Source organism: Phyllobates terribilis, unplaced genomic scaffold, assembly GCF_046119375.1.
Source record: "Phyllobates terribilis strain yellow unplaced genomic scaffold, ASM4611937v1 Scaffold_94__1_contigs__length_6153435, whole genome shotgun sequence".
NCBI classification, from domain to species: domain Eukaryota; kingdom Metazoa; phylum Chordata; class Amphibia; order Anura; family Dendrobatidae; genus Phyllobates; species Phyllobates terribilis.
This window is the reverse complement of record NW_027362854.1, coordinates 3,466,878-3,491,053: the sequence shown is the minus strand read 5'-3', so window position 1 is coordinate 3,491,053 and position 24,176 is coordinate 3,466,878. Positions and strand designations below refer to the sequence as shown.

Sequence of the window (24,176 nt, the reverse complement as noted above, 5' to 3'; positions counted from 1 at the left end):
CAATGCAATGCACAGTTGCTGAAGTTGAACCAAAATGAGCTTGTAATCTGGCTTCTGCAACTTTGAACATGAAAAATCCAATGAGGAGAAGAAAAGCAAAGCCAAAGAGTCCATCCCAAAATCCGACAAACAAGCAAAATGAACAAAAAACATTGAATTCAATTCTTTCTGATTTTAGAAACTGCATTAAAGAAGGGGTGCACCGGTCCTGGAGATACTGCAATACCAGGTCAATGCGTGGAGTGGACAGAGCAAGCTCTTTTTCCATCTCCCTGTTCTAAAAATCCATTTAATATATGGTCCCCAGATAGGGGACGTATCAGATATTAAACTGATAAGAACAGATACTACACTTGATCTTAACCAAAAGGCCGAGAAGCGATAACCAGAATTGGTTTCAAACTACGGAGCCACCCAAGGATCCTGAAAAGTCCATTTGTGGAGATGAGCTCCTGGACTCCCGTTAAGAAGACATGTTGTCAACCTCTAGATCCCTTACATGCCTGCACTTTTCGGCTTGCTGCTGCTGCAATCCACGCGTTTTAGATCTGCATAACTCCACCTCTTTAAACACAGCACCTTCACCCCCTGCTGTTCCCACCCGCCTCAACACCGTTGGAAGGGAGGAGAACCAATTAAGGCGGGGGGTGGGGTGGAACGAGCAGCTGTCTACCCTTAGCAGGAGGGCTCCTGATTACATACCTCTCCTGCTGCTGCTGCTGCTGGCTGTCCAGCAGCAGACTGAAGGTGGCTGCTGCTGTGCACAGGTATATAAAGGCTCAGAGCCTATTATGACACACGCAGCCAGCGTTCCATTGCCACATTCCATCTACTGCAGGCAGGATACCTGGCTGGCTGAATGTCGCTGAGAAGCTCACAGAGACCGCCATAAGCAACAGTTTAACAGAATGCCACAGACTAATCAACCAAACTTTTTGGGTTGGGTTCTCTTTTATAGTCTGCAGGCATTAAATGAAAGAAGTCAGTGTTCCAGCAGAAGGAGACAACGTTTCAGAAAAGGCATTGTAGCAAACCAAAAAAGAAATTTTAAGCGCAGCAGAGTAACCAGCGCACATACCTGTTAGCTCAGGTGAGTTTAAAAGGCTGCTGTTGATAACAAGGGCATTTGCTAAATAGATGGTGTGTGTGCAACAATATACTGAAAGGTCAATTATATTGTGCAGCTTATCTCACCACCTGTAGTTATTTAGGTGAAAGCTCCAAAATGCTTGCCTAATATGTCTGTTTATCCAAAAGGAAGTAAAAAGGGAGAGCTAGAAAGATAGCATTGCATCACATTACATGGCAATGCAATGCACAGTTGCTGAAGTTGAACCAAAATGAGCTTGTAATCTGGCTTCTGCAACTTTGAACATGAAAAATCCAATGAGGAGAAGAAAAGCAAAGCCAAAGAGTCCATCCCAAAATCCGACAAACAAGCAAAATGAACAAAAAACATTGAATTCAATTCTTTCTGATTTTAGAAACTGCATTAAAGAAGGGGTGCACCGGTCCTGGAGATACTGCAATACCAGGTCAATGCGTGGAGTGGACAGAGCAAGCTCTTTTTCCATCTCCCTGTTCTAAAAATCCATTTAATATATGGTCCCCAGATAGGGGACGTATCAGATATTAAACTGATAAGAACAGATACTACACTTGATCTTAGCCAAAAGGCCGAGAAGCGATAACCAGAATTGGTTTCAAACTACGGAGCCACCCAAGGATCCTGAAAAGTCCATTTGTGGAGATGAGCTCCTGGACTCCCGTTAAGAAGACATGTTGTCAACCTCTAGATCCCTTACATGCCTGCACTTTTCGGCTTGCTGCTGCTGCAATCCACGCGTTTTAGATCTGCATAACTCCACCTCTTTAAACACAGCACCTTCACCCCCTGCTGTTCCCACCCGCCTCAACACCGTTGGAAGGGAGGAGAACCAATTAAGGCGGGGGGTGGGGTGGAACGAGCAGCTGTCTACCCTTAGCAGGAGGGCTCCTGATTACATACCTCTCCTGCTGCTGCTGCTGCTGGCTGTCCAGCAGCAGACTGAAGGTGGCTGCTGCTGTGCACAGGTATATAAAGGCTCAGAGCCTATTATGACACGCGCAGCCAGCGTTCCATTGCCACATTCCATCTACTGCAGGCAGGATACCTGGCTGGCTGAATGTCGCTGAGAAGCTCACAGAGACCGCCATAAGCAACAGTTTAACAGAATGCCACAGACTAATCAACCAAACTTTTTGGGTTGGGTTCTCTTTTATAGTCTGCAGGCATTAAATGAAAGAAGTCAGTGTTCCAGCAGAAGGAGACAACGTTTCAGAAAAGGCATTGTAGCAAACCAAAAAAGAAATTTTAAGCGCAGCAGAGTAACCAGCGCACATACCTGTTAGCTCAGGTGAGTTTAAAAGGCTGCTGTTGATAACAAGGGCATTTGCTAAATAGATGGTGTGTGTGCAACAATATACTGAAAGGTCAATTATATTGTGCAGCTTATCTCACCACCTGTAGTTATTTAGGTGAAAGCTCCAAAATGCTTGCCTAATATGTCTGTTTATCCAAAAGGAAGTAAAAAGGGAGAGCTAGAAAGATAGCATTGCATCACATTACATGGCAATGCAATGCACAGTTGCTGAAGTTGAACCAAAATGAGCTTGTAATCTGGCTTCTGCAACTTTGAACATGAAAAATCCAATGAGGAGAAGAAAAGCAAAGCCAAAGAGTCCATCCCCAAATCCGACAAACAAGCAAAATGAACAAAAAACATTGAATTCAATTCTTTCTGATTTTAGAAACTGCATTAAAGAAGGGGTGCACCGGTCCTGGAGATACTGCAATACCAGGTCAATGCGTGGAGTGGACAGAGCAAGCTCTTTTTCCATCTCCCTGTTCTAAAAATCCATTTAATATATGGTCCCCAGATAGGGGACGTATCAGATATTAAACTGATAAGAACAGATACTACACTTGATCTTAGCCAAAAGGCCGAGAAGCGATAACCAGAATTGGTTTCAAACTACGGAGCCACCCAAGGATCCTGAAAAGTCCATTTGTGGAGATGAGCTCCTGGACTCCCGTTAAGAAGACATGTTGTCAACCTCTAGATCCCTTACATGCCTGCACTTTTCGGCTTGCTGCTGCTGCAATCCACGCGTTTTAGATCTGCATAACTCCACCTCTTTAAACACAGCACCTTCACCCCCTGCTGTTCCCACCCGCCTCAACACCGTTGGAAGGGAGGAGAACCAATTAAGGCGGGGGGTGGGGTGGAACGAGCAGCTGTCTACCCTTAGCAGGAGGGCTCCTGATTACATACCTCTCCTGCTGCTGCTGCTGCTGGCTGTCCAGCAGCAGACTGAAGGTGGCTGCTGCTGTGCACAGGTATATAAAGGCTCAGAGCCTATTATGACACGCGCAGCCAGCGTTCCATTGCCACATTCCATCTACTGCAGGCAGGATACCTGGCTGGCTGAATGTCGCTGAGAAGCTCACAGAGACCGCCATAAGCAACAGTTTAACAGAATGCCACAGACTAATCAACCAAACTTTTTGGGTTGGGTTCTCTTTTATAGTCTGCAGGCATTAAATGAAAGAAGTCAGTGTTCCAGCAGAAGGAGACAACGTTTCAGAAAAGGCATTGTAGCAAACCAAAAAAGAAATTTTAAGCGCAGCAGAGTAACCAGCGCACATACCTGTTAGCTCAGGTGAGTTTAAAAGGCTGCTGTTGATAACAAGGGCATTTGCTAAATAGATGGTGTGTGTGCAACAATATACTGAAAGGTCAATTATATTGTGCAGCTTATCTCACCACCTGTAGTTATTTAGGTGAAAGCTCCAAAATGCTTGCCTAATATGTCTGTTTATCCAAAAGGAAGTAAAAAGGGAGAGCTAGAAAGATAGCATTGCATCACATTACATGGCAATGCAATGCACAGTTGCTGAAGTTGAACCAAAATGAGCTTGTAATCTGGCTTCTGCAACTTTGAACATGAAAAATCCAATGAGGAGAAGAAAAGCAAAGCCAAAGAGTCCATCCCCAAATCCGACAAACAAGCAAAATGAACAAAAAACATTGAATTCAATTCTTTCTGATTTTAGAAACTGCATTAAAGAAGGGGTGCACCGGTCCTGGAGATACTGCAATACCAGGTCAATGCGTGGAGTGGACAGAGCAAGCTCTTTTTCCATCTCCCTGTTCTAAAAATCCATTTAATATATGGTCCCCAGATAGGGGACGTATCAGATATTAAACTGATAAGAACAGATACTACACTTGATCTTAGCCAAAAGGCCGAGAAGCGATAACCAGAATTGGTTTCAAACTACGGAGCCACCCAAGGATCCTGAAAAGTCCATTTGTGGAGATGAGCTCCTGGACTCCCGTTAAGAAGACATGTTGTCAACCTCTAGATCCCTTACATGCCTGCACTTTTCGGCTTGCTGCTGCTGCAATCCACGCGTTTTAGATCTGCATAACTCCACCTCTTTAAACACAGCACCTTCACCCCCTGCTGTTCCCACCCGCCTCAACACCGTTGGAAGGGAGGAGAACCAATTAAGGCGGGGGGTGGGGTGGAACGAGCAGCTGTCTACCCTTAGCAGGAGGGCTCCTGATTACATACCTCTCCTGCTGCTGCTGCTGCTGGCTGTCCAGCAGCAGACTGAAGGTGGCTGCTGCTGTGCACAGGTATATAAAGGCTCAGAGCCTATTATGACACGCGCAGCCAGCGTTCCATTGCCACATTCCATCTACTGCAGGCAGGATACCTGGCTGGCTGAATGTCGCTGAGAAGCTCACAGAGACCGCCATAAGCAACAGTTTAACAGAATGCCACAGACTAATCAACCAAACTTTTTGGGTTGGGTTCTCTTTTATAGTCTGCAGGCATTAAATGAAAGAAGTCAGTGTTCCAGCAGAAGGAGACAACGTTTCAGAAAAGGCATTGTAGCAAACCAAAAAAGAAATTTTAAGCGCAGCAGAGTAACCAGCGCACATACCTGTTAGCTCAGGTGAGTTTAAAAGGCTGCTGTTGATAACAAGGGCATTTGCTAAATAGATGGTGTGTGTGCAACAATATACTGAAAGGTCAATTATATTGTGCAGCTTATCTCACCACCTGTAGTTATTTAGGTGAAAGCTCCAAAATGCTTGCCTAATATGTCTGTTTATCCAAAAGGAAGTAAAAAGGGAGAGCTAGAAAGATAGCATTGCATCACATTACATGGCAATGCAATGCACAGTTGCTGAAGTTGAACCAAAATGAGCTTGTAATCTGGCTTCTGCAACTTTGAACATGAAAAATCCAATGAGGAGAAGAAAAGCAAAGCCAAAGAGTCCATCCCCAAATCCGACAAACAAGCAAAATGAACAAAAAACATTGAATTCAATTCTTTCTGATTTTAGAAACTGCATTAAAGAAGGGGTGCACCGGTCCTGGAGATACTGCAATACCAGGTCAATGCGTGGAGTGGACAGAGCAAGCTCTTTTTCCATCTCCCTGTTCTAAAAATCCATTTAATATATGGTCCCCAGATAGGGGACGTATCAGATATTAAACTGATAAGAACAGATACTACACTTGATCTTAGCCAAAAGGCCGAGAAGCGATAACCAGAATTGGTTTCAAACTACGGAGCCACCCAAGGATCCTGAAAAGTCCATTTGTGGAGATGAGCTCCTGGACTCCCGTTAAGAGGACATGTTGTCAACCTCTAGATCCCTTACATGCCTGCACTTTTCGGCTTGCTGCTGCTGCAATCCACGCGTTTTAGATCTGCATAACTCCACCTCTTTAAACACAGCACCTTCACCCCCTGCTGTTCCCACCCGCCTCAACACCGTTGGAAGGGAGGAGAACCAATTAAGGCGGGGGGTGGGGTGGAACGAGCAGCTGTCTACCCTTAGCAGGAGGGCTCCTGATTACATACCTCTCCTGCTGCTGCTGCTGCTGGCTGTCCAGCAGCAGACTGAAGGTGGCTGCTGCTGTGCACAGGTATATAAAGGCTCAGAGCCTATTATGACACGCACAGCCAGCGTTCCATTGCCACATTCCATCTACTGCAGGCAGGATACCTGGCTGGCTGAATGTCGCTGAGAAGCTCACAGAGACCGCCATAAGCAACAGTTTAACAGAATGCCACAGACTAATCAACCAAACTTTTTGGGTTGGGTTCTCTTTTATAGTCTGCAGGCATTAAATGAAAGAAGTCAGTGTTCCAGCAGAAGGAGACAACGTTTCAGAAAAGGCATTGTAGCAAACCAAAAAAGAAATTTTAAGCGCAGCAGAGTAACCAGCGCACATACCTGTTAGCTCAGGTGAGTTTAAAAGGCTGCTGTTGATAACAAGGGCATTTGCTAAATAGATGGTGTGTGTGCAACAATATACTGAAAGGTCAATTATATTGTGCAGCTTATCTCACCACCTGTAGTTATTTAGGTGAAAGCTCCAAAATGCTTGCCTAATATGTCTGTTTATCCAAAAGGAAGTAAAAAGGGAGAGCTAGAAAGATAGCATTGCATCACATTACATGGCAATGCAATGCACAGTTGCTGAAGTTGAACCAAAATGAGCTTGTAATCTGGCTTCTGCAACTTTGAACATGAAAAATCCAATGAGGAGAAGAAAAGCAAAGCCAAAGAGTCCATCCCCAAATCCAACAAACAAGCAAAATGAACAAAAAACATTGAATTCAATTCTTTCTGATTTTAGAAACTGCATTAAAGAAGGGGTGCACCGGTCCTGGAGATACTGCAATACCAGGTCAATGCGTGGAGTGGACAGAGCAAGCTCTTTTTCCATCTCCCTGTTCTAAAAATCCATTTAATATATGGTCCCCAGATAGGGGACGTATCAGATATTAAACTGATAAGAACAGATACTACACTTGATCTTAGCCAAAAGGCCGAGAAGCGATAACCAGAATTGGTTTCAAACTACGGAGCCACCCAAGGATCCTGAAAAGTCCATTTGTGGAGATGAGCTCCTGGACTCCCGTTAAGAAGACATGTTGTCAACCTCTAGATCCCTTACATGCCTGCACTTTTCGGCTTGCTGCTGCTGCAATCCACGCGTTTTAGATCTGCATAACTCCACCTCTTTAAACACAGCACCTTCACCCCCTGCTGTTCCCACCCGCCTCAACACCGTTGGAAGGGAGGAGAACCAATTAAGGCGGGGGGTGGGGTGGAACGAGCAGCTGTCTACCCTTAGCAGGAGGGCTCCTGATTACATACCTCTCCTGCTGCTGCTGCTGCTGGCTGTCCAGCAGCAGACTGAAGGTGGCTGCTGCTGTGCACAGGTATATAAAGGCTCAGAGCCTATTATGACACGCGCAGCCAGCGTTCCATTGCCACATTCCATCTACTGCAGGCAGGATACCTGGCTGGCTGAATGTCGCTGAGAAGCTCACAGAGACCGCCATAAGCAACAGTTTAACAGAATGCCACAGACTAATCAACCAAACTTTTTGGGTTGGGTTCTCTTTTATAGTCTGCAGGCATTAAATGAAAGAAGTCAGTGTTCCAGCAGAAGGAGACAACGTTTCAGAAAAGGCATTGTAGCAAACCAAAAAAGAAATTTTAAGCGCAGCAGAGTAACCAGCGCACATACCTGTTAGCTCAGGTGAGTTTAAAAGGCTGCTGTTGATAACAAGGGCATTTGCTAAATAGATGGTGTGTGTGCAACAATATACTGAAAGGTCAATTATATTGTGCAGCTTATCTCACCACCTGTAGTTATTTAGGTGAAAGCTCCAAAATGCTTGCCTAATATGTCTGTTTATCCAAAAGGAAGTAAAAAGGGAGAGCTAGAAAGATAGCATTGCATCACATTACATGGCAATGCAATGCACAGTTGCTGAAGTTGAACCAAAATGAGCTTGTAATCTGGCTTCTGCAACTTTGAACATGAAAAATCCAATGAGGAGAAGAAAAGCAAAGCCAAAGAGTCCATCCCCAAATCCGACAAACAAGCAAAATGAACAAAAAACTTTGAATTCAATTCTTTCTGATTTTAGAAACTGCATTAAAGAAGGGGTGCACCGGTCCTGGAGATACTGCAATACCAGGTCAATGCGTGGAGTGGACAGAGCAAGCTCTTTTTCCATCTCCCTGTTCTAAAAATCCATTTAATATATGGTCCCCAGATAGGGGACGTATCAGATATTAAACTGATAAGAACAGATACTACACTTGATCTTAGCCAAAAGGCCGAGAAGCGATAACCAGAATTGGTTTCAAACTACGGAGCCACCCAAGGATCCTGAAAAGTCCATTTGTGGAGATGAGCTCCTGGACTCCCGTTAAGAAGACATGTTGTCAACCTCTAGATCCCTTACATGCCTGCACTTTTCGGCTTGCTGCTGCTGCAATCCACGCGTTTTAGATCTGCATAACTCCACCTCTTTAAACACAGCACCTTCACCCCCTGCTGTTCCCACCCGCCTCAACACCGTTGGAAGGGAGGAGAACCAATTAAGGCGGGGGGTGGGGTGGAACGAGCAGCTGTCTACCCTTAGCAGGAGGGCTCCTGATTACATACCTCTCCTGCTGCTGCTGCTGCTGGCTGTCCAGCAGCAGACTGAAGGTGGCTGCTGCTGTGCACAGGTATATAAAGGCTCAGAGCCTATTATGACACGCGCAGCCAGCGTTCCATTGCCACATTCCATCTACTGCAGGCAGGATACCTGGCTGGCTGAATGTCGCTGAGAAGCTCACAGAGACCGCCATAAGCAACAGTTTAACAGAATGCCACAGACTAATCAACCAAACTTTTTGGGTTGGGTTCTCTTTTATAGTCTGCAGGCATTAAATGAAAGAAGTCAGTGTTCCAGCAGAAGGAGACAACGTTTCAGAAAAGGCATTGTAGCAAACCAAAAAAGAAATTTTAAGCGCAGCAGAGTAACCAGCGCACATACCTGTTAGCTCAGGTGAGTTTAAAAGGCTGCTGTTGATAACAAGGGCATTTGCTAAATAGATGGTGTGTGTGCAACAATATACTGAAAGGTCAATTATATTGTGCAGCTTATCTCACCACCTGTAGTTATTTAGGTGAAAGCTCCAAAATGCTTGCCTAATATGTCTGTTTATCCAAAAGGAAGTAAAAAGGGAGAGCTAGAAAGATAGCATTGCATCACATTACATGGCAATGCAATGCACAGTTGCTGAAGTTGAACCAAAATGAGCTTGTAATCTGGCTTCTGCAACTTTGAACATGAAAAATCCAATGAGGAGAAGAAAAGCAAAGCCAAAGAGTCCATCCCCAAATCCGACAAACAAGCAAAATGAACAAAAAACATTGAATTCAATTCTTTCTGATTTTAGAAACTGCATTAAAGAAGGGGTGCACCGGTCCTGGAGATACTGCAATACCAGGTCAATGCGTGGAGTGGACAGAGCAAGCTCTTTTTCCATCTCCCTGTTCTAAAAATCCATTTAATATATGGTCCACAGATAGGGGACGTATCAGATATTAAACTGATAAGAACAGATACTACACTTGATCTTAGCCAAAAGGCCGAGAAGCGATAACCAGAATTGGTTTCAAACTACGGAGCCACCCAAGGATCCTGAAAAGTCCATTTGTGGAGATGAGCTCCTGGACTCCCGTTAAGAAGACATGTTGTCAACCTCTAGATCCCTTACATGCCTGCACTTTTCGGCTTGCTGCTGCTGCAATCCACGCGTTTTAGATCTGCATAACTCCACCTCTTTAAACACAGCACCTTCACCCCCTGCTGTTCCCACCCGCCTCAACACCGTTGGAAGGGAGGAGAACCAATTAAGGCGGGGGGTGGGGTGGAACGAGCAGCTGTCTACCCTTAGCAGGAGGGCTCCTGATTACATACCTCTCCTGCTGCTGCTGCTGCTGGCTGTCCAGCAGCAGACTGAAGGTGGCTGCTGCTGTGCACAGGTATATAAAGGCTCAGAGCCTATTATGACACGCGCAGCCAGCGTTCCATTGCCACATTCCATCTACTGCAGGCAGGATACCTGGCTGGCTGAATGTCGCTGAGAAGCTCACAGAGACCGCCATAAGCAACAGTTTAACAGAATGCCACAGACTAATCAACCAAACTTTTTGGGTTGGGTTCTCTTTTATAGTCTGCAGGCATTAAATGAAAGAAGTCAGTGTTCCAGCAGAAGGAGACAACGTTTCAGAAAAGGCATTGTAGCAAACCAAAAAAGAAATTTTAAGCGCAGCAGAGTAACCAGCGAACATACCTGTTAGCTCAGGTGAGTTTAAAAGGCTGCTGTTGATAACAAGGGCATTTGCTAAATAGATGGTGTGTGTGCAACAATATACTGAAAGGTCAATTATATTGTGCAGCTTATCTCACCACCTGTAGTTATTTAGGTGAAAGCTCCAAAATGCTTGCCTAATATGTCTGTTTATCCAAAAGGAAGTAAAAAGGGAGAGCTAGAAAGATAGCATTGCATCACATTACATGGCAATGCAATGCACAGTTGCTGAAGTTGAACCAAAATGAGCTTGTAATCTGGCTTCTGCAACTTTGAACATGAAAAATCCAATGAGGAGAAGAAAAGCAAAGCCAAAGAGTCCATCCCCAAATCCGACAAACAAGCAAAATGAACAAAAAACATTGAATTCAATTCTTTCTGATTTTAGAAACTGCATTAAAGAAGGGGTGCACCGGTCCTGGAGATACTGCAATACCAGGTCAATGCGTGGAGTGGACAGAGCAAGCTCTTTTTCCATCTCCCTGTTCTAAAAATCCATTTAATATATGGTCCCCAGATAGGGGACGTATCAGATATTAAACTGATAAGAACAGATACTACACTTGATCTTAGCCAAAAGGCCGAGAAGCGATAACCAGAATTGGTTTCAAACTACGGAGCCACCCAAGGATCCTGAAAAGTCCATTTGTGGAGATGAGCTCCTGGACTCCCGTTAAGAAGACATGTTGTCAACCTCTAGATCCCTTACATGCCTGCACTTTTCGGCTTGCTGCTGCTGCAATCCACGCGTTTTAGATCTGCATAACTCCACCTCTTTAAACACAGCACCTTCACCCCCTGCTGTTCCCACCCGCCTCAACACCGTTGGAAGGGAGGAGAACCAATTAAGGCGGGGGGTGGGGTGGAACGAGCAGCTGTCTACCCTTAGCAGGAGGGCTCCTGATTACATACCTCTCCTGCTGCTGCTGCTGCTGGCTGTCCAGCAGCAGACTGAAGGTGGCTGCTGCTGTGCACAGGTATATAAAGGCTCAGAGCCTATTATGACACGCGCAGCCAGCGTTCCATTGCCACATTCCATCTACTGCAGGCAGGATACCTGGCTGGCTGAATGTCGCTGAGAAGCTCACAGAGACCGCCATAAGCAACAGTTTAACAGAATGCCACAGACTAATCAACCAAACTTTTTGGGTTGGGTTCTCTTTTATAGTCTGCAGGCATTAAATGAAAGAAGTCAGTGTTCCAGCAGAAGGAGACAACGTTTCAGAAAAGGCATTGTAGCAAACCAAAAAAGAAATTTTAAGCGCAGCAGAGTAACCAGCGCACATACCTGTTAGCTCAGGTGAGTTTAAAAGGCTGCTGTTGATAACAAGGGCATTTGCTAAATAGATGGTGTGTGTGCAACAATATACTGAAAGGTCAATTATATTGTGCAGCTTATCTCACCACCTGTAGTTATTTAGGTGAAAGCTCCAAAATGCTTGCCTAATATGTCTGTTTATCCAAAAGGAAGTAAAAAGGGAGAGCTAGAAAGATAGCATTGCATCACATTACATGGCAATGCAATGCACAGTTGCTGAAGTTGAACCAAAATGAGCTTGTAATCTGGCTTCTGCAACTTTGAACATGAAAAATCCAATGAGGAGAAGAAAAGCAAAGCCAAAGAGTCCATCCCCAAATCCGACAAACAAGCAAAATGAACAAAAAACATTGAATTCAATTCTTTCTGATTTTAGAAACTGCATTAAAGAAGGGGTGCACCGGTCCTGGAGATACTGCAATACCAGGTCAATGCGTGGAGTGGACAGAGCAAGCTCTTTTTCCATCTCCCTGTTCTAAAAATCCATTTAATATATGGTCCCCAGATAGGGGACGTATCAGATATTAAACTGATAAGAACAGATACTACACTTGATCTTAGCCAAAAGGCCGAGAAGCGATAACCAGAATTGGTTTCAAACTACGGAGCCACCCAAGGATCCTGAAAAGTCCATTTGTGGAGATGAGCTCCTGGACTCCCGTTAAGAAGACATGTTGTCAACCTCTAGATCCCTTACATGCCTGCACTTTTCGGCTTGCTGCTGCTGCAATCCACGCGTTTTAGATCTGCATAACTCCACCTCTTTAAACACAGCACCTTCACCCCCTGCTGTTCCCACCCGCCTCAACACCGTTGGAAGGGAGGAGAACCAATTAAGGCGGGGGGTGGGGTGGAACGAGCAGCTGTCTACCCTTAGCAGGAGGGCTCCTGATTACATACCTCTCCTGCTGCTGCTGCTGCTGGCTGTCCAGCAGCAGACTGAAGGTGGCTGCTGCTGTGCACAGGTATATAAAGGCTCAGAGCCTATTATGACACGCGCAGCCAGCGTTCCATTGCCACATTCCATCTACTGCAGGCAGGATACCTGGCTGGCTGAATGTCGCTGAGAAGCTCACAGAGACCGCCATAAGCAACAGTTTAACAGAATGCCACAGACTAATCAACCAAACTTTTTGGGTTGGGTTCTCTTTTATAGTCTGCAGGCATTAAATGAAAGAAGTCAGTGTTCCAGCAGAAGGAGACAACGTTTCAGAAAAGGCATTGTAGCAAACCAAAAAAGAAATTTTAAGCGCAGCAGAGTAACCAGCGCACATACCTGTTAGCTCAGGTGAGTTTAAAAGGCAGCTGTTGATAACAAGGGCATTTGCTAAATAGATGGTGTGTGTGCAACAATATACTGAAAGGTCAATTATATTGTGCAGCTTATCTCACCACCTGTAGTTATTTAGGTGAAAGCTCCAAAATGCTTGCCTAATATGTCTGTTTATCCAAAAGGAAGTAAAAAGGGAGAGCTAGAAAGATAGCATTGCATCACATTACATGGCAATGCAATGCACAGTTGCGGAGGTTGAACCAAAATGAGCTTGTAATCTGGCTTCTGCAACTTTGAACATGAAAAATCCAATGAGGAGAAGAAAAGCAAAGCCAAAGAGTCCATCCCCAAATCCGACAAACAAGCAAAATGAACAAAAAACATTGAATTCAATTCTTTCTGATTTTAGAAACTGCATTAAAGAAGGGGTGCACCGGTCCTGGAGATACTGCAATACCAGGTCAATGCGTGGAGTGGACAGAGCAAGCTCTTTTTCCATCTCCCTGTTCTAAAAATCCATTTAATATATGGTCCCCAGATAGGGGACGTATCAGATATTAAACTGATAAGAACAGATACTACACTTGATCTTAGCCAAAAGGCCGAGAAGCGATAACCAGAATTGGTTTCAAACTACGGAGCCACCCAAGGATCCTGAAAAGTCCATTTGTGGAGATGAGCTCCTGGACTCCCGTTAAGAAGACATGTTGTCAACCTCTAGATCCCTTACATGCCTGCACTTTTCGGCTTGCTGCTGCTGCAATCCACGCGTTTTAGATCTGCATAACTCCACCTCTTTAAACACAGCACCTTCACCCCCTGCTGTTCCCACCCGCCTCAACACCGTTGGAAGGGAGGAGAACCAATTAAGGCGGGGGGTGGGGTGGAACGAGCAGCTGTCTACCCTTAGCAGGAGGGCTCCTGATTACATACCTCTCCTGCTGCTGCTGCTGCTGGCTGTCCAGCAGCAGACTGAAGGTGGCTGCTGCTGTGCACAGGTATATAAAGGCTCAGAGCCTATTATGACACGCGCAGCCAGCGTTCCATTGCCACATTCCATCTACTGCAGGCAGGATACCTGGCTGGCTGAATGTCGCTGAGAAGCTCACAGAGACCGCCATAAGCAACAGTTTAACAGAATGCCACAGACTAATCAACCAAACTTTTTGGGTTGGGTTCTCTTTTATAATCTGCAGGCATTAAATGAAAGAAGTCAGTGTTCCAGCAGAAGGAGACAACGTTTCAGAAAAGGCATTGTAGCAAACCAAAAAAGAAATTTTAAGCGCAGCAGAGTAACCAGCGCACATACCTGTTAGCTCAGGTGAGTTTAAAAGGCTGCTGTTGATAACAAGGGCATTTGCTAAATAGATGGTGTGTGTGCAACAATATACTGAAAGGTCAATTATATTGTGCAGCTTATCTCACCACCTGTAGTTATTTAGGTGAAAGCTCCAAAATGCTTGCCTAATATGTCTGTTTATCCAAAAGGAAGTAAAAAGGGAGAGCTAGAAAGATAGCATTGCATCACATTACATGGCAATGCAATGCACAGTTGCTGAAGTTGAACCAAAATGAGCTTGTAATCTGGCTTCTGCAACTTTGAACATGAGAAATCCAATGAGGAGAAGAAAAGCAAAGCCAAAGAGTCCATCCCCAAATCCGACAAACAAGCAAAATGAACAAAAAACATTGAATTCAATTCTTTCTGATTTTAGAAACTGCATTAAAGAAGGGGTGCACCGGTCCTGGAGATACTGCAATACCAGGTCAATGCGTGGAGTGGACAGAGCAAGCTCTTTTTCCATCTCCCTGTTCTAAAAATCCATTTAATATATGGTCCCCAGATAGGGGACGTATCAGATATTAAACTGATAAGAACAGATACTACACTTGATCTTAGCCAAAAGGCCGAGAAGCGATAACCAGAATTGGTTTCAAACTACGGAGCCACCCAAGGATCCTGAAAAGTCCATTTGTGGAGATGAGCTCCTGGACTCCCGTTAAGAAGACATGTTGTCAACCTCTAGATCCCTTACATGCCTGCACTTTTCGGCTTGCTGCTGCTGCAATCCACGCGTTTTAGATCTGCATAACTCCACCTCTTTAAACACAGCACCTTCACCCCCTGCTGTTCCCACCCGCCTCAACACCGTTGGAAGGGAGGAGAACCAATTAAGGCGGGGGGTGGGGTGGAACGAGCAGCTGTCTACCCTTAGCAGGAGGGCTCCTGATTACATACCTCTCCTGCTGCTGCTGCTGCTGGCTGTCCAGCAGCAGACTGAAGGTGGCTGCTGCTGTGCACAGGTATATAAAGGCTCAGAGCCTATTATGACACGCGCAGCCAGCGTTCCATTGCCACATTCCATCTACTGCAGGCAGGATACCTGGCTGGCTGAATGTCGCTGAGAAGCTCACAGAGACCGCCATAAGCAACAGTTTAACAGAATGCCACAGACTAATCAACCAAACTTTTTGGGTTGGGTTCTCTTTTATAGTCTGCAGGCATTAAATGAAAGAAGTCAGTGTTCCAGCAGAGGGAGACAACGTTTCAGAAAAGGCATTGTAGCAAACCAAAAAAGAAATTTTAAGCGCAGCAGAGTAACCAGCGCACATACCTGTTAGCTCAGGTGAGTTTAAAAGGCTGCTGTTGATAACAAGGGCATTTGCTAAATAGATGGTGTGTGTGCAACAATATACTGAAAGGTCAATTATATTGTGCAGCTTATCTCACCACCTGTAGTTATTTAGGTGAAAGCTCCAAAATGCTTGCCTAATATGTCTGTTTATCCAAAAGGAAGTAAAAAGGGAGAGCTAGAAAGATAGCATTGCATCACATTACATGGCAATGCAATGCACAGTTGCTGAAGTTGAACCAAAATGAGCTTGTAATCTGGCTTCTGCAACTTTGAACATGAAAAATCCAATGAGGAGAAGAAAAGCAAAGCCAAAGAGTCCATCCCCAAATCCGACAAACAAGCAAAATGAACAAAAAACATTGAATTCAATTCTTTCTGATTTTAGAAACTGCATTAAAGAAGGGGTGCACCGGTCCTGGAGATACTGCAATACCAGGTCAATGCGTGGAGTGGACAGAGCAAGCTCTTTTTCCATCTCCCTGTTCTAAAAATCCATTTAATATATGGTCCCCAGATAGGGGACGTATCAGATATTAAACTGATAAGAACAGATACTACACTTGATCTTAGCCAAAAGGCCGAGAAGCGATAACCAGAATTGGTTTCAAACTACGGAGCCACCCAAGGATCCTGAAAAGTCCATTTGTGGAGATGAGCTCCTGGACTCCCGTTAAGAAGACATGTTGTCAACCTCTAGATCCCTTACATGCCTGCACTTTTCGGCTTGCTGCTGCTGCAATCCACGCGTTTTAGATCTGCATAACTCCACCTCTTTAAACACAGCACCTTCACCCCCTGCTGTTCCCACCCGCCTCAACACCGTTGGAAGGGAGGAGAACCAATTAAGGCGGGGGGTGGGGTGGAACGAGCAGCTGTCTACCCTTAGCAGGAGGGCTCCTGATTACATACCTCTCCTGCTGCTGCTGCTGCTGGCTGTCCAGCAGCAGACTGAAGGTGGCTGCTGCTGTGCACAGGTATATAAAGGCTCAGAGCCTATTATGACACGCGCAGCCAGCGTTCCATTGCCACATTCCATCTACTGCAGGCAGGATACCTGGCTGGCTGAATGTCGCTGAGAAGCTCACAGAGACCGCCATAAGCAACAGTTTAACAGAATGCCACAGACTAATCAACCAAACTTTTTGGGTTGGGTTCTCTTTTATAGTCTGCAGGCATTAAATGAAAGAAGTCAGTGTTCCAGCAGAAGGAGACAACGTTTCAGAAAAGGCATTGTAGCAAACCAAAAAAGAAATTTTAAGCGCAGCAGAGTAACCAGCGCACATACCTGTTAGCTCAGGTGAGTTTAAAAGGCAGCTGTTGATAACAAGGGCATTTGCTAAATAGATGGTGTGTGTGCAACAATATACTGAAAGGTCAATTATATTGTGCAGCTTATCTCACCACCTGTAGTTATTTAGGTGAAAGCTCCAAAATGCTTGCCTAATATGTCTGTTTATCCAAAAGGAAGTAAAAAGGGAGAGCTAGAAAGATAGCATTGCATCACATTACATGGCAATGCAATGCACAGTTGCGGAGGTTGAACCAAAATGAGCTTGTAATCTGGCTTCTGCAACTTTGAACATGAAAAATCCAATGAGGAGAAGAAAAGCAAAGCCAAAGAGTCCATCCCCAAATCCGACAAACAAGCAAAATGAACAAAAAACATTGAATTCAATTCTTTCTGATTTTAGAAACTGCATTAAAGAAGGGGTGCACCGGTCCTGGAGATACTGCAATACCAGGTCAATGCGTGGAGTGGACAGAGCAAGCTCTTTTTCCATCTCCCTGTTCTAAAAATCCATTTAATATATGGTCCCCAGATAGGGGACGTATCAGATATTAAACTGATAAGAACAGATACTACACTTGATCTTAGCCAAAAGGCCGAGAAGCGATAACCAGAATTGGTTTCAAACTACGGAGCCACCCAAGGATCCTGAAAAGTCCATTTGTGGAGATGAGCTCCTGGACTCCCGTTAAGAAGACATGTTGTCAACCTCTAGATCCCTTACATGCCTGCACTTTTCGGCTTGCTGCTGCTGCAATCCACGCGTTTTAGATCTGCATAACTCCACCTCTTTAAACACAGCACCTTCACCCCCTGCTGTTCCCACCCGCCTCAACACCGTTGGAAGGGAGGAGAACCAATTAAGGCGGGGGGTGGGGTGGAACGAGCAGCTGTCTACCCTTAGCAGGAGGGCTCCTGATTACATACCTCTCCTGCTGCTGCTGCTGCTGGCTGTCCAGCAGCAGACTGAAGGTGGCTGCTGCTGTGCACAGGTATATAAAGGCTCAGAGCCTATTATGACACGCGCAGCCAGCGTTCCATTGCCACATTCCATCTACTGCAGGCAGGATACCTGGCTGGCTGAATGTCGCTGAGAAGCTCACAGAGACCGCCATAAGCAACAGTTTAACAGAATGCCACAGACTAATCAACCAAACTTTTTGGGTTGGGTTCTCTTTTATAATCTGCAGGCATTAAATGAAAGAAGTCAGTGTTCCAGCAGAAGGAGACAACGTTTCAGAAAAGGCATTGTAGCAAACCAAAAAAGAAATTTTAAGCGCAGCAGAGTAACCAGCGCACATACCTGTTAGCTCAGGTGAGTTTAAAAGGCTGCTGTTGATAACAAGGGCATTTGCTAAATAGATGGTGTGTGTGCAACAATATACTGAAAGGTCAATTATATTGTGCAGCTTATCTCACCACCTGTAGTTATTTAGGTGAAAGCTCCAAAATGCTTGCCTAATATGTCTGTTTATCCAAAAGGAAGTAAAAAGGGAGAGCTAGAAAGATAGCATTGCATCACATTACATGGCAATGCAATGCACAGTTGCTGAAGTTGAACCAAAATGAGCTTGTAATCTGGCTTCTGCAACTTTGAACATGAGAAATCCAATGAGGAGAAGAAAAGCAAAGCCAAAGAGTCCATCCCCAAATCCGACAAACAAGCAAAATGAACAAAAAACATTGAATTCAATTCTTTCTGATTTTAGAAACTGCATTAAAGAAGGGGTGCACCGGTCCTGGAGATACTGCAATACCAGGTCAATGCGTGGAGTGGACAGAGCAAGCTCTTTTTCCATCTCCCTGTTCTAAAAATCCATTTAATATATGGTCCCCAGATAGGGGACGTATCAGATATTAAACTGATAAGAACAGATACTACACTTGATCTTAGCCAAAAGGCCGAGAAGCGATAACCAGAATTGGTTTCAAACTACGGAGCCACCCAAGGATCCTGAAAAGTCCATTTGTGGAGATGAGCTCCTGGACTCCCGTTAAGAAGACATGTTGTCAACCTCTAGATCCCTTACATGCCTGCACTTTTCGGCTTGCTGCTGCTGCAATCCACGCGTTTTAGATCTGCATAACTCCACCTCTTTAAACACAGCACCTTCACCCCCTGCTGTTCCCACCCGCCTCAACACCGTTGGAAGGGAGGAGAACCAATTAAGGCGGGGGGTGGGGTGGAACGAGCAGCTGTCTACCCTTAGCAGGAGGGCTCCTGATTACATACCTCTCCTGCTGCTGCTGCTGCTGGCTGTCCAGCAGCAGACTGAAGGTGGCTGCTGCTGTGCACAGGTATATAAAGGCTCAGAGCCTATTATGACACGCGCAGCCAGCGTTCCATTGCCACATTCCATCTACTGCAGGCAGGATACCTGGCTGGCTGAATGTCGCTGAGAAGCTCACAGAGACCGCCATAAGCAACAGTTTAACAGAATGTCACAGACTAATCAACCAAACTTTTTGGGTTGGGTTCTCTTTTATAGTCTGCAGGCATTAAATTAAAGAAGTCAGTGTTCCAGCAGAAGGAGACAACGTTTCAGAAAAGGCATTGTAGCAAACCAAAAAAGAAATTTTAAGCGCAGCAGAGTAACCAGCGCACATACCTGTTAGCTCAGGTGAGTTTAAAAGGCTGCTGTTGATAACAAGGGCATTTGCTAAATAGATGGTGTGTGTGCAACAATATACTGAAAGGTCAATTATATTGTGCAGCTTATCTCACCACCTGTAGTTATTTAGGTGAAAGCTCCAAAATGCTTGCCTAATATGTCTGTTTATCCAAAAGGAAGTAAAAAGGGAGAGCTAGAAAGATAGCATTGCATCACATTACATGGCAATGCAATGCACAGTTGCTGAAGTTGAACCAAAATGAGCTTGTAATCTGGCTTCTGCAACTTTGAACATGAGAAATCCAATGAGGAGAAGAAAAGCAAAGCCAAAGAGTCCATCCCCAAATCCGACAAACAAGCAAAATGAACAAAAAACATTGAATTCAATTCTTTCTGATTTTAGAAACTGCATTAAAGAAGGGGTGCACCGGTCCTGGAGATACTGCAATACCAGGTCAATGCGTGGAGTGGACAGAGCAAGCTCTTTTTCCATCTCCCTGTTCTAAAAATCCATTTAATATATGGTCCCCAGATAGGGGACGTATCAGATATTAAACTGATAAGAACAGATACTACACTTGATCTTAGCCAAAAGGCCGAGAAGCGATAACCAGAATTGGTTTCAAACTACGGAGCCACCCAAGGATCCTGAAAAGTCCATTTGTGGAGATGAGCTCCTGGACTCCCGTTAAGAAGACATGTTGTCAACCTCTAGATCCCTTACATGCCTGCACTTTTCGGCTTGCTGCTGCTGCAATCCACGCGTTTTAGATCTGCATAACTCCACCTCTTTAAACACAGCACCTTCACCCCCTGCTGTTCCCACCCGCCTCAACACCGTTGGAAGGGAGGAGAACCAATTAAGGCGGGGGGTGGGGTGGAACGAGCAGCTGTCTACCCTTAGCAGGAGGGCTCCTGATTACATACCTCTCCTGCTGCTGCTGCTGGCTGTCCAGCAGCAGACTGAAGGTGGCTGCTGCTGTGCACAGGTATATAAAGGCTCAGAGCCTATTATGACACGCGCAGCCAGCGTTCCATTGCCACATTCCATCTACTGCAGGCAGGATACCTGGCTGGCTGAATGTCGCTGAGAAGCTCACAGAGACCGCCATAAGCAACAGTTTAACAGAATGCCACAGACTAATCAACCAAACTTTTTGGGTTGGGTTCTCTTTTATAGTCTGCAGGCATTAAATGAAAGAAGTCAGTGTTCCAGCAGAAGGAGACAACGTTTCAGAAAAGGCATTGTAGCAAACCAAAAAAGAAATTTTAAGCGCAGCAGAGTAACCAGCGCACATACCTGTTAGCTCAGGTGAGTTTAAAAGGCTGCTGTTGATAACAAGGGCATTTGCTAAATAGATGGTGTGTGTGCAACAATATACTGAAAGGTCAATTATATTGTGCAGCTTATCTCACCACCTGTAGTTATTTAGGTGAAAGCTCCAAAATGCTTGCCTAATATGTCTGTTTATCCAAAAGGAAGTAAAAAGGGAGAGCTAGAAAGATAGCATTGCATCACATTACATGGCAATGCAATGCACAGTTGCGGAGGTTGAACCAAAATGAGCTTGTAATCTGGCTTCTGCAACTTTGAACATGAAAAATCCAATGAGGAGAAGAAAAGCAAAGCCAAAGAGTCCATCCCCAAATCCGACAAACAAGCAAAATGAACAAAAAACATTGAATTCAATTCTTTCTGATTTTAGAAACTGCATTAAAGAAGGGGTGCACCGGTCCTGGAGATACTGCAATACCAGGTCAATGCGTGGAGTGGACAGAGCAAGCTCTTTTTCCATCTCCCTGTTCTAAAAATCCATTTAATATATGGTCCCCAGATAGGGGACGTATCAGATATTAAACTGATAAGAACAGATACTACACTTGATCTTAGCCAAAAGGCCGAGAAGCGATAACCAGAATTGGTTTCAAACTACGGAGCCACCCAAGGATCCTGAAAAGTCCATTTGTGGAGATGAGCTCCTGGACTCCCGTTAAGAAGACATGTTGTCAACCTCTAGATCCCTTACATGCCTGCACTTTTCGGCTTGCTGCTGCTGCAATCCACGCGTTTTAGATCTGCATAACTCCACCTCTTTAAACACAGCACCTTCACCCCCTGCTGTTCCCACCTGCCTCAACACCGTTGGAAGGGAGGAGAACCAATTAAGGCGGGGGGTGGGGTGGAACGAGCAGCTGTCTACCCTTAGCAGGAGGGCTCCTGATTACATACCTCTCCTGCTGCTGCTGCTGCTGGCTGTCCAGCAGCAGACTGAAGGTGGCTGCTGCTGTGCACAGGTATATAAAGGCTCAGAGCCTATTATGACACGCGCAGCCAGCGTTCCATTGCCACTTTCCATCTACTGCAGGCAGGATACCTGGCTGGCTGAATGTCGCTGAGAAGCTCACAGAGACCGCCATAAGCAACAGTTTAACAGAATGCCACAGACTAATCAACCAAACTTTTTGGGTTGGGTTCTCTTTTATAGTCTGCAGGCATTAAATGAAAGAAGTCAGTGTTCCAGCAGAAGGAGACAACGTTTCAGAAAAGGCATTGTAGCAAACCAAAAAAGAAATTTTAAGCGCAGCAGAGTAACCAGCGCACATACCTGTTAGCTCAGGTGAGTTTAAAAGGCTGCTGTTGATAACAAGGGCATTTGCTAAATAGATGGTGTGTGTGCAACAATATACTGAAAGGTCAATTATATTGTGCAGCTTATCTCACCACCTGTAGTTATTTAGGTGAAAGCTCCAAAATGCTTGCCTAATATGTCTGTTTATCCAAAAGGAAGTAAAAAGGGAGAGCTAGAAAGATAGCATTGCATCACATTACATGGCAATGCAATGCACAGTTGCTGAAGTTGAACAAAAATGAGCTTGTAATCTGGCTTCTGCAACTTTGAACATGAAAAATCCAATGAGGAGAAGAAAAGCAAAGCCAAAGAGTCCATCCCCAAATCCGACAAACAAGCAAAATGAACAAAAAACATTGAATTCAATTCTTTCTGATTTTAGAAACTGCATTAAAGAAGGGGTGCACCGGTCCTGGAGATACTGCAATACCAGGTCAATGCGTGGAGTGGACAGAGCAAGCTCTTTTTCCATCTCCCTGTTCTAAAAATCCATTTAATATATGGTCCCCAGATAGGGGACGTATCAGATATTAAACTGATAAGAACAGATACTACACTTGATCTTAGCCAAAAGGCCGAGAAGCGATAACCAGAATTGGTTTCAAACTACGGAGCCACCCAAGGATCCTGAAAAGTCCATTTGTGGAGATGAGCTCCTGGACTCCCGTTAAGAAGACATGTTGTCAACCTCTAGATCCCTTACATGCCTGCACTTTTCGGCTTGCTGCTGCTGCAATCCACGCGTTTTAGATCTGCATAACTCCACCTCTTTAAACACAGCACCTTCACCCCCTGCTGTTCCCACCCGCCTCAACACCGTTGGAAGGGAGGAGAACCAATTAAGGCGGGGGGTGGGGTGGAACGAGCAGCTGTCTACCCTTAGCAGGAGGGCTCCTGATTACATACCTCTCCTGCTGCTGCTGCTGCTGGCTGTCCAGCAGCAGACTGAAGGTGGCTGCTGCTGTGCACAGGTATATAAAGGCTCAGAGCCTATTATGACACGCGCAGCCAGCGTTCCATTGCCACATTCCATCTACTGCAGGCAGGATACCTGGCTGGCTGAATGTCGCTGAGAAGCTCACAGAGACCGCCATAAGCAACAGTTTAACAGAATGCCACAGACTAATCAACCAAACTTTTTGGGTTGGGTTCTCTTTTATAGTCTGCAGGCATTAAATGAAAGAAGTCAGTGTTCCAGCAGAAGGAGACAACGTTTCAGAAAAGGCATTGTAGCAAACCAAAAAAGAAATTTTAAGCGCAGCAGAGTAACCAGCGCACATACCTGTTAGCTCAGGTGAGTTTAAAAGGCTGCTGTTGATAACAAGGGCATTTGCTAAATAGATGGTGTGTGTGCAACAATATACTGAAAGGTCAATTATATTGTGCAGCTTATCTCACCACCTGTAGTTATTTAGGTGAAAGCTCCAAAATGCTTGCCTAATATGTCTGTTTATCCAAAAGGAAGTAAAAAGGGAGAGCTAGAAAGATAGCATTGCATCACATTACATGGCAATGCAATGCACAGTTGCTGAAGTTGAACCAAAATGAGCTTGTAATCTGGCTTCTGCAACTTTGAACATGAAAAATCCAATGAGGAGAAGAAAAGCAAAGCCAAAGAGTCCATCCCCAAATCCGACAAACAAGCAAAATGAACAAAAAACATTGAATTCAATTCTTTCTGATTTTAGAAACTGCATTAAAGAAGGGGTGCACCGGTCCTGGAGATACTGCAATACCAGGTCAATGCGTGGAGTGGACAGAGCAAGCTCTTTTTCCATCTCCCTGTTCTAAAAATCCATTTAATATATGGTCCCCAGATAGGGGACGTATCAGATATTAAACTGATAAGAACAGATACTACACTTGATCTTAGCCAAAAGGCCGAGAAGCGATAACCAGAATTGGTTTCAAACTACGGAGCCACCCAAGGATCCTGAAAAGTCCATTTGTGGAGATGAGCTCCTGGACTCCCGTTAAGAAGACATGTTGTCAACCTCTAGATCCCTTACATGCCTGCACTTTTCGGCTTGCTGCTGCTGCAATCCACGCGTTTTAGATCTGCATAACTCTACCTCTTTAAACACAGCACCTTCACCCCCTGCTGTTCCCACCCGCCTCAACACCGTTGGAAGGGAGGAGAACCAATTAAGGCGGGGGGTGGGGTGGAACGAGCAGCTGTCT

At 45.0% G+C, this 24,176-nt stretch overlaps 19 non-coding genes across 19 annotated transcripts; all 19 read right to left on the bottom strand.

Annotated features, from left to right (window-relative positions):
- Positions 1-192: 192 nt before the first annotated feature.
- On the bottom strand, positions 193-383 carry LOC141198500 (U2 spliceosomal RNA). Its single transcript, XR_012270448.1, has one exon. It is a non-coding gene; the product is annotated as a U2 spliceosomal RNA (small nuclear RNA).
- A 1,115-nt stretch (positions 384-1,498) lies between these two features.
- Positions 1,499-1,689, bottom strand: LOC141198403 (U2 spliceosomal RNA). The gene has a single exon (XR_012270354.1). It is a non-coding gene; the product is annotated as a U2 spliceosomal RNA (small nuclear RNA).
- A 1,115-nt stretch (positions 1,690-2,804) lies between these two features.
- LOC141198402 (U2 spliceosomal RNA) lies at positions 2,805-2,995 on the bottom strand. Its single transcript, XR_012270353.1, has one exon. It is a non-coding gene; the product is annotated as a U2 spliceosomal RNA (small nuclear RNA).
- A 1,115-nt stretch (positions 2,996-4,110) lies between these two features.
- LOC141198401 (U2 spliceosomal RNA) lies at positions 4,111-4,301 on the bottom strand. Its single transcript, XR_012270352.1, has one exon. It is a non-coding gene; the product is annotated as a U2 spliceosomal RNA (small nuclear RNA).
- Positions 4,302-5,416: 1,115 nt separating this feature from the next.
- Positions 5,417-5,607, bottom strand: LOC141198400 (U2 spliceosomal RNA). The gene has a single exon (XR_012270351.1). It is a non-coding gene; the product is annotated as a U2 spliceosomal RNA (small nuclear RNA).
- Positions 5,608-6,722: 1,115 nt separating this feature from the next.
- LOC141198399 (U2 spliceosomal RNA) lies at positions 6,723-6,913 on the bottom strand. Its single transcript, XR_012270350.1, has one exon. It is a non-coding gene; the product is annotated as a U2 spliceosomal RNA (small nuclear RNA).
- Positions 6,914-8,028: 1,115 nt separating this feature from the next.
- LOC141198397 (U2 spliceosomal RNA) lies at positions 8,029-8,219 on the bottom strand. Its single transcript, XR_012270348.1, has one exon. It is a non-coding gene; the product is annotated as a U2 spliceosomal RNA (small nuclear RNA).
- A 1,115-nt stretch (positions 8,220-9,334) lies between these two features.
- On the bottom strand, positions 9,335-9,525 carry LOC141198513 (U2 spliceosomal RNA). Its single transcript, XR_012270460.1, has one exon. It is a non-coding gene; the product is annotated as a U2 spliceosomal RNA (small nuclear RNA).
- Positions 9,526-10,640: 1,115 nt separating this feature from the next.
- Positions 10,641-10,831, bottom strand: LOC141198396 (U2 spliceosomal RNA). The gene has a single exon (XR_012270347.1). It is a non-coding gene; the product is annotated as a U2 spliceosomal RNA (small nuclear RNA).
- A 1,115-nt stretch (positions 10,832-11,946) lies between these two features.
- On the bottom strand, positions 11,947-12,137 carry LOC141198395 (U2 spliceosomal RNA). Its single transcript, XR_012270346.1, has one exon. It is a non-coding gene; the product is annotated as a U2 spliceosomal RNA (small nuclear RNA).
- Positions 12,138-13,252: 1,115 nt separating this feature from the next.
- LOC141198394 (U2 spliceosomal RNA) lies at positions 13,253-13,443 on the bottom strand. Its single transcript, XR_012270345.1, has one exon. It is a non-coding gene; the product is annotated as a U2 spliceosomal RNA (small nuclear RNA).
- A 1,115-nt stretch (positions 13,444-14,558) lies between these two features.
- Positions 14,559-14,749, bottom strand: LOC141198393 (U2 spliceosomal RNA). Its single transcript, XR_012270344.1, has one exon. It is a non-coding gene; the product is annotated as a U2 spliceosomal RNA (small nuclear RNA).
- Positions 14,750-15,864: 1,115 nt separating this feature from the next.
- Positions 15,865-16,055, bottom strand: LOC141198392 (U2 spliceosomal RNA). Its single transcript, XR_012270343.1, has one exon. It is a non-coding gene; the product is annotated as a U2 spliceosomal RNA (small nuclear RNA).
- A 1,115-nt stretch (positions 16,056-17,170) lies between these two features.
- On the bottom strand, positions 17,171-17,361 carry LOC141198391 (U2 spliceosomal RNA). Its single transcript, XR_012270342.1, has one exon. It is a non-coding gene; the product is annotated as a U2 spliceosomal RNA (small nuclear RNA).
- Positions 17,362-18,476: 1,115 nt separating this feature from the next.
- LOC141198390 (U2 spliceosomal RNA) lies at positions 18,477-18,667 on the bottom strand. Its single transcript, XR_012270341.1, has one exon. It is a non-coding gene; the product is annotated as a U2 spliceosomal RNA (small nuclear RNA).
- A 1,115-nt stretch (positions 18,668-19,782) lies between these two features.
- On the bottom strand, positions 19,783-19,973 carry LOC141198389 (U2 spliceosomal RNA). The gene has a single exon (XR_012270340.1). It is a non-coding gene; the product is annotated as a U2 spliceosomal RNA (small nuclear RNA).
- Positions 19,974-21,085: 1,112 nt separating this feature from the next.
- LOC141198388 (U2 spliceosomal RNA) lies at positions 21,086-21,276 on the bottom strand. The gene has a single exon (XR_012270339.1). It is a non-coding gene; the product is annotated as a U2 spliceosomal RNA (small nuclear RNA).
- A 1,115-nt stretch (positions 21,277-22,391) lies between these two features.
- Positions 22,392-22,582, bottom strand: LOC141198386 (U2 spliceosomal RNA). The gene has a single exon (XR_012270337.1). It is a non-coding gene; the product is annotated as a U2 spliceosomal RNA (small nuclear RNA).
- Positions 22,583-23,697: 1,115 nt separating this feature from the next.
- Positions 23,698-23,888, bottom strand: LOC141198385 (U2 spliceosomal RNA). Its single transcript, XR_012270336.1, has one exon. It is a non-coding gene; the product is annotated as a U2 spliceosomal RNA (small nuclear RNA).
- Positions 23,889-24,176: the final 288 nt, after the last annotated feature.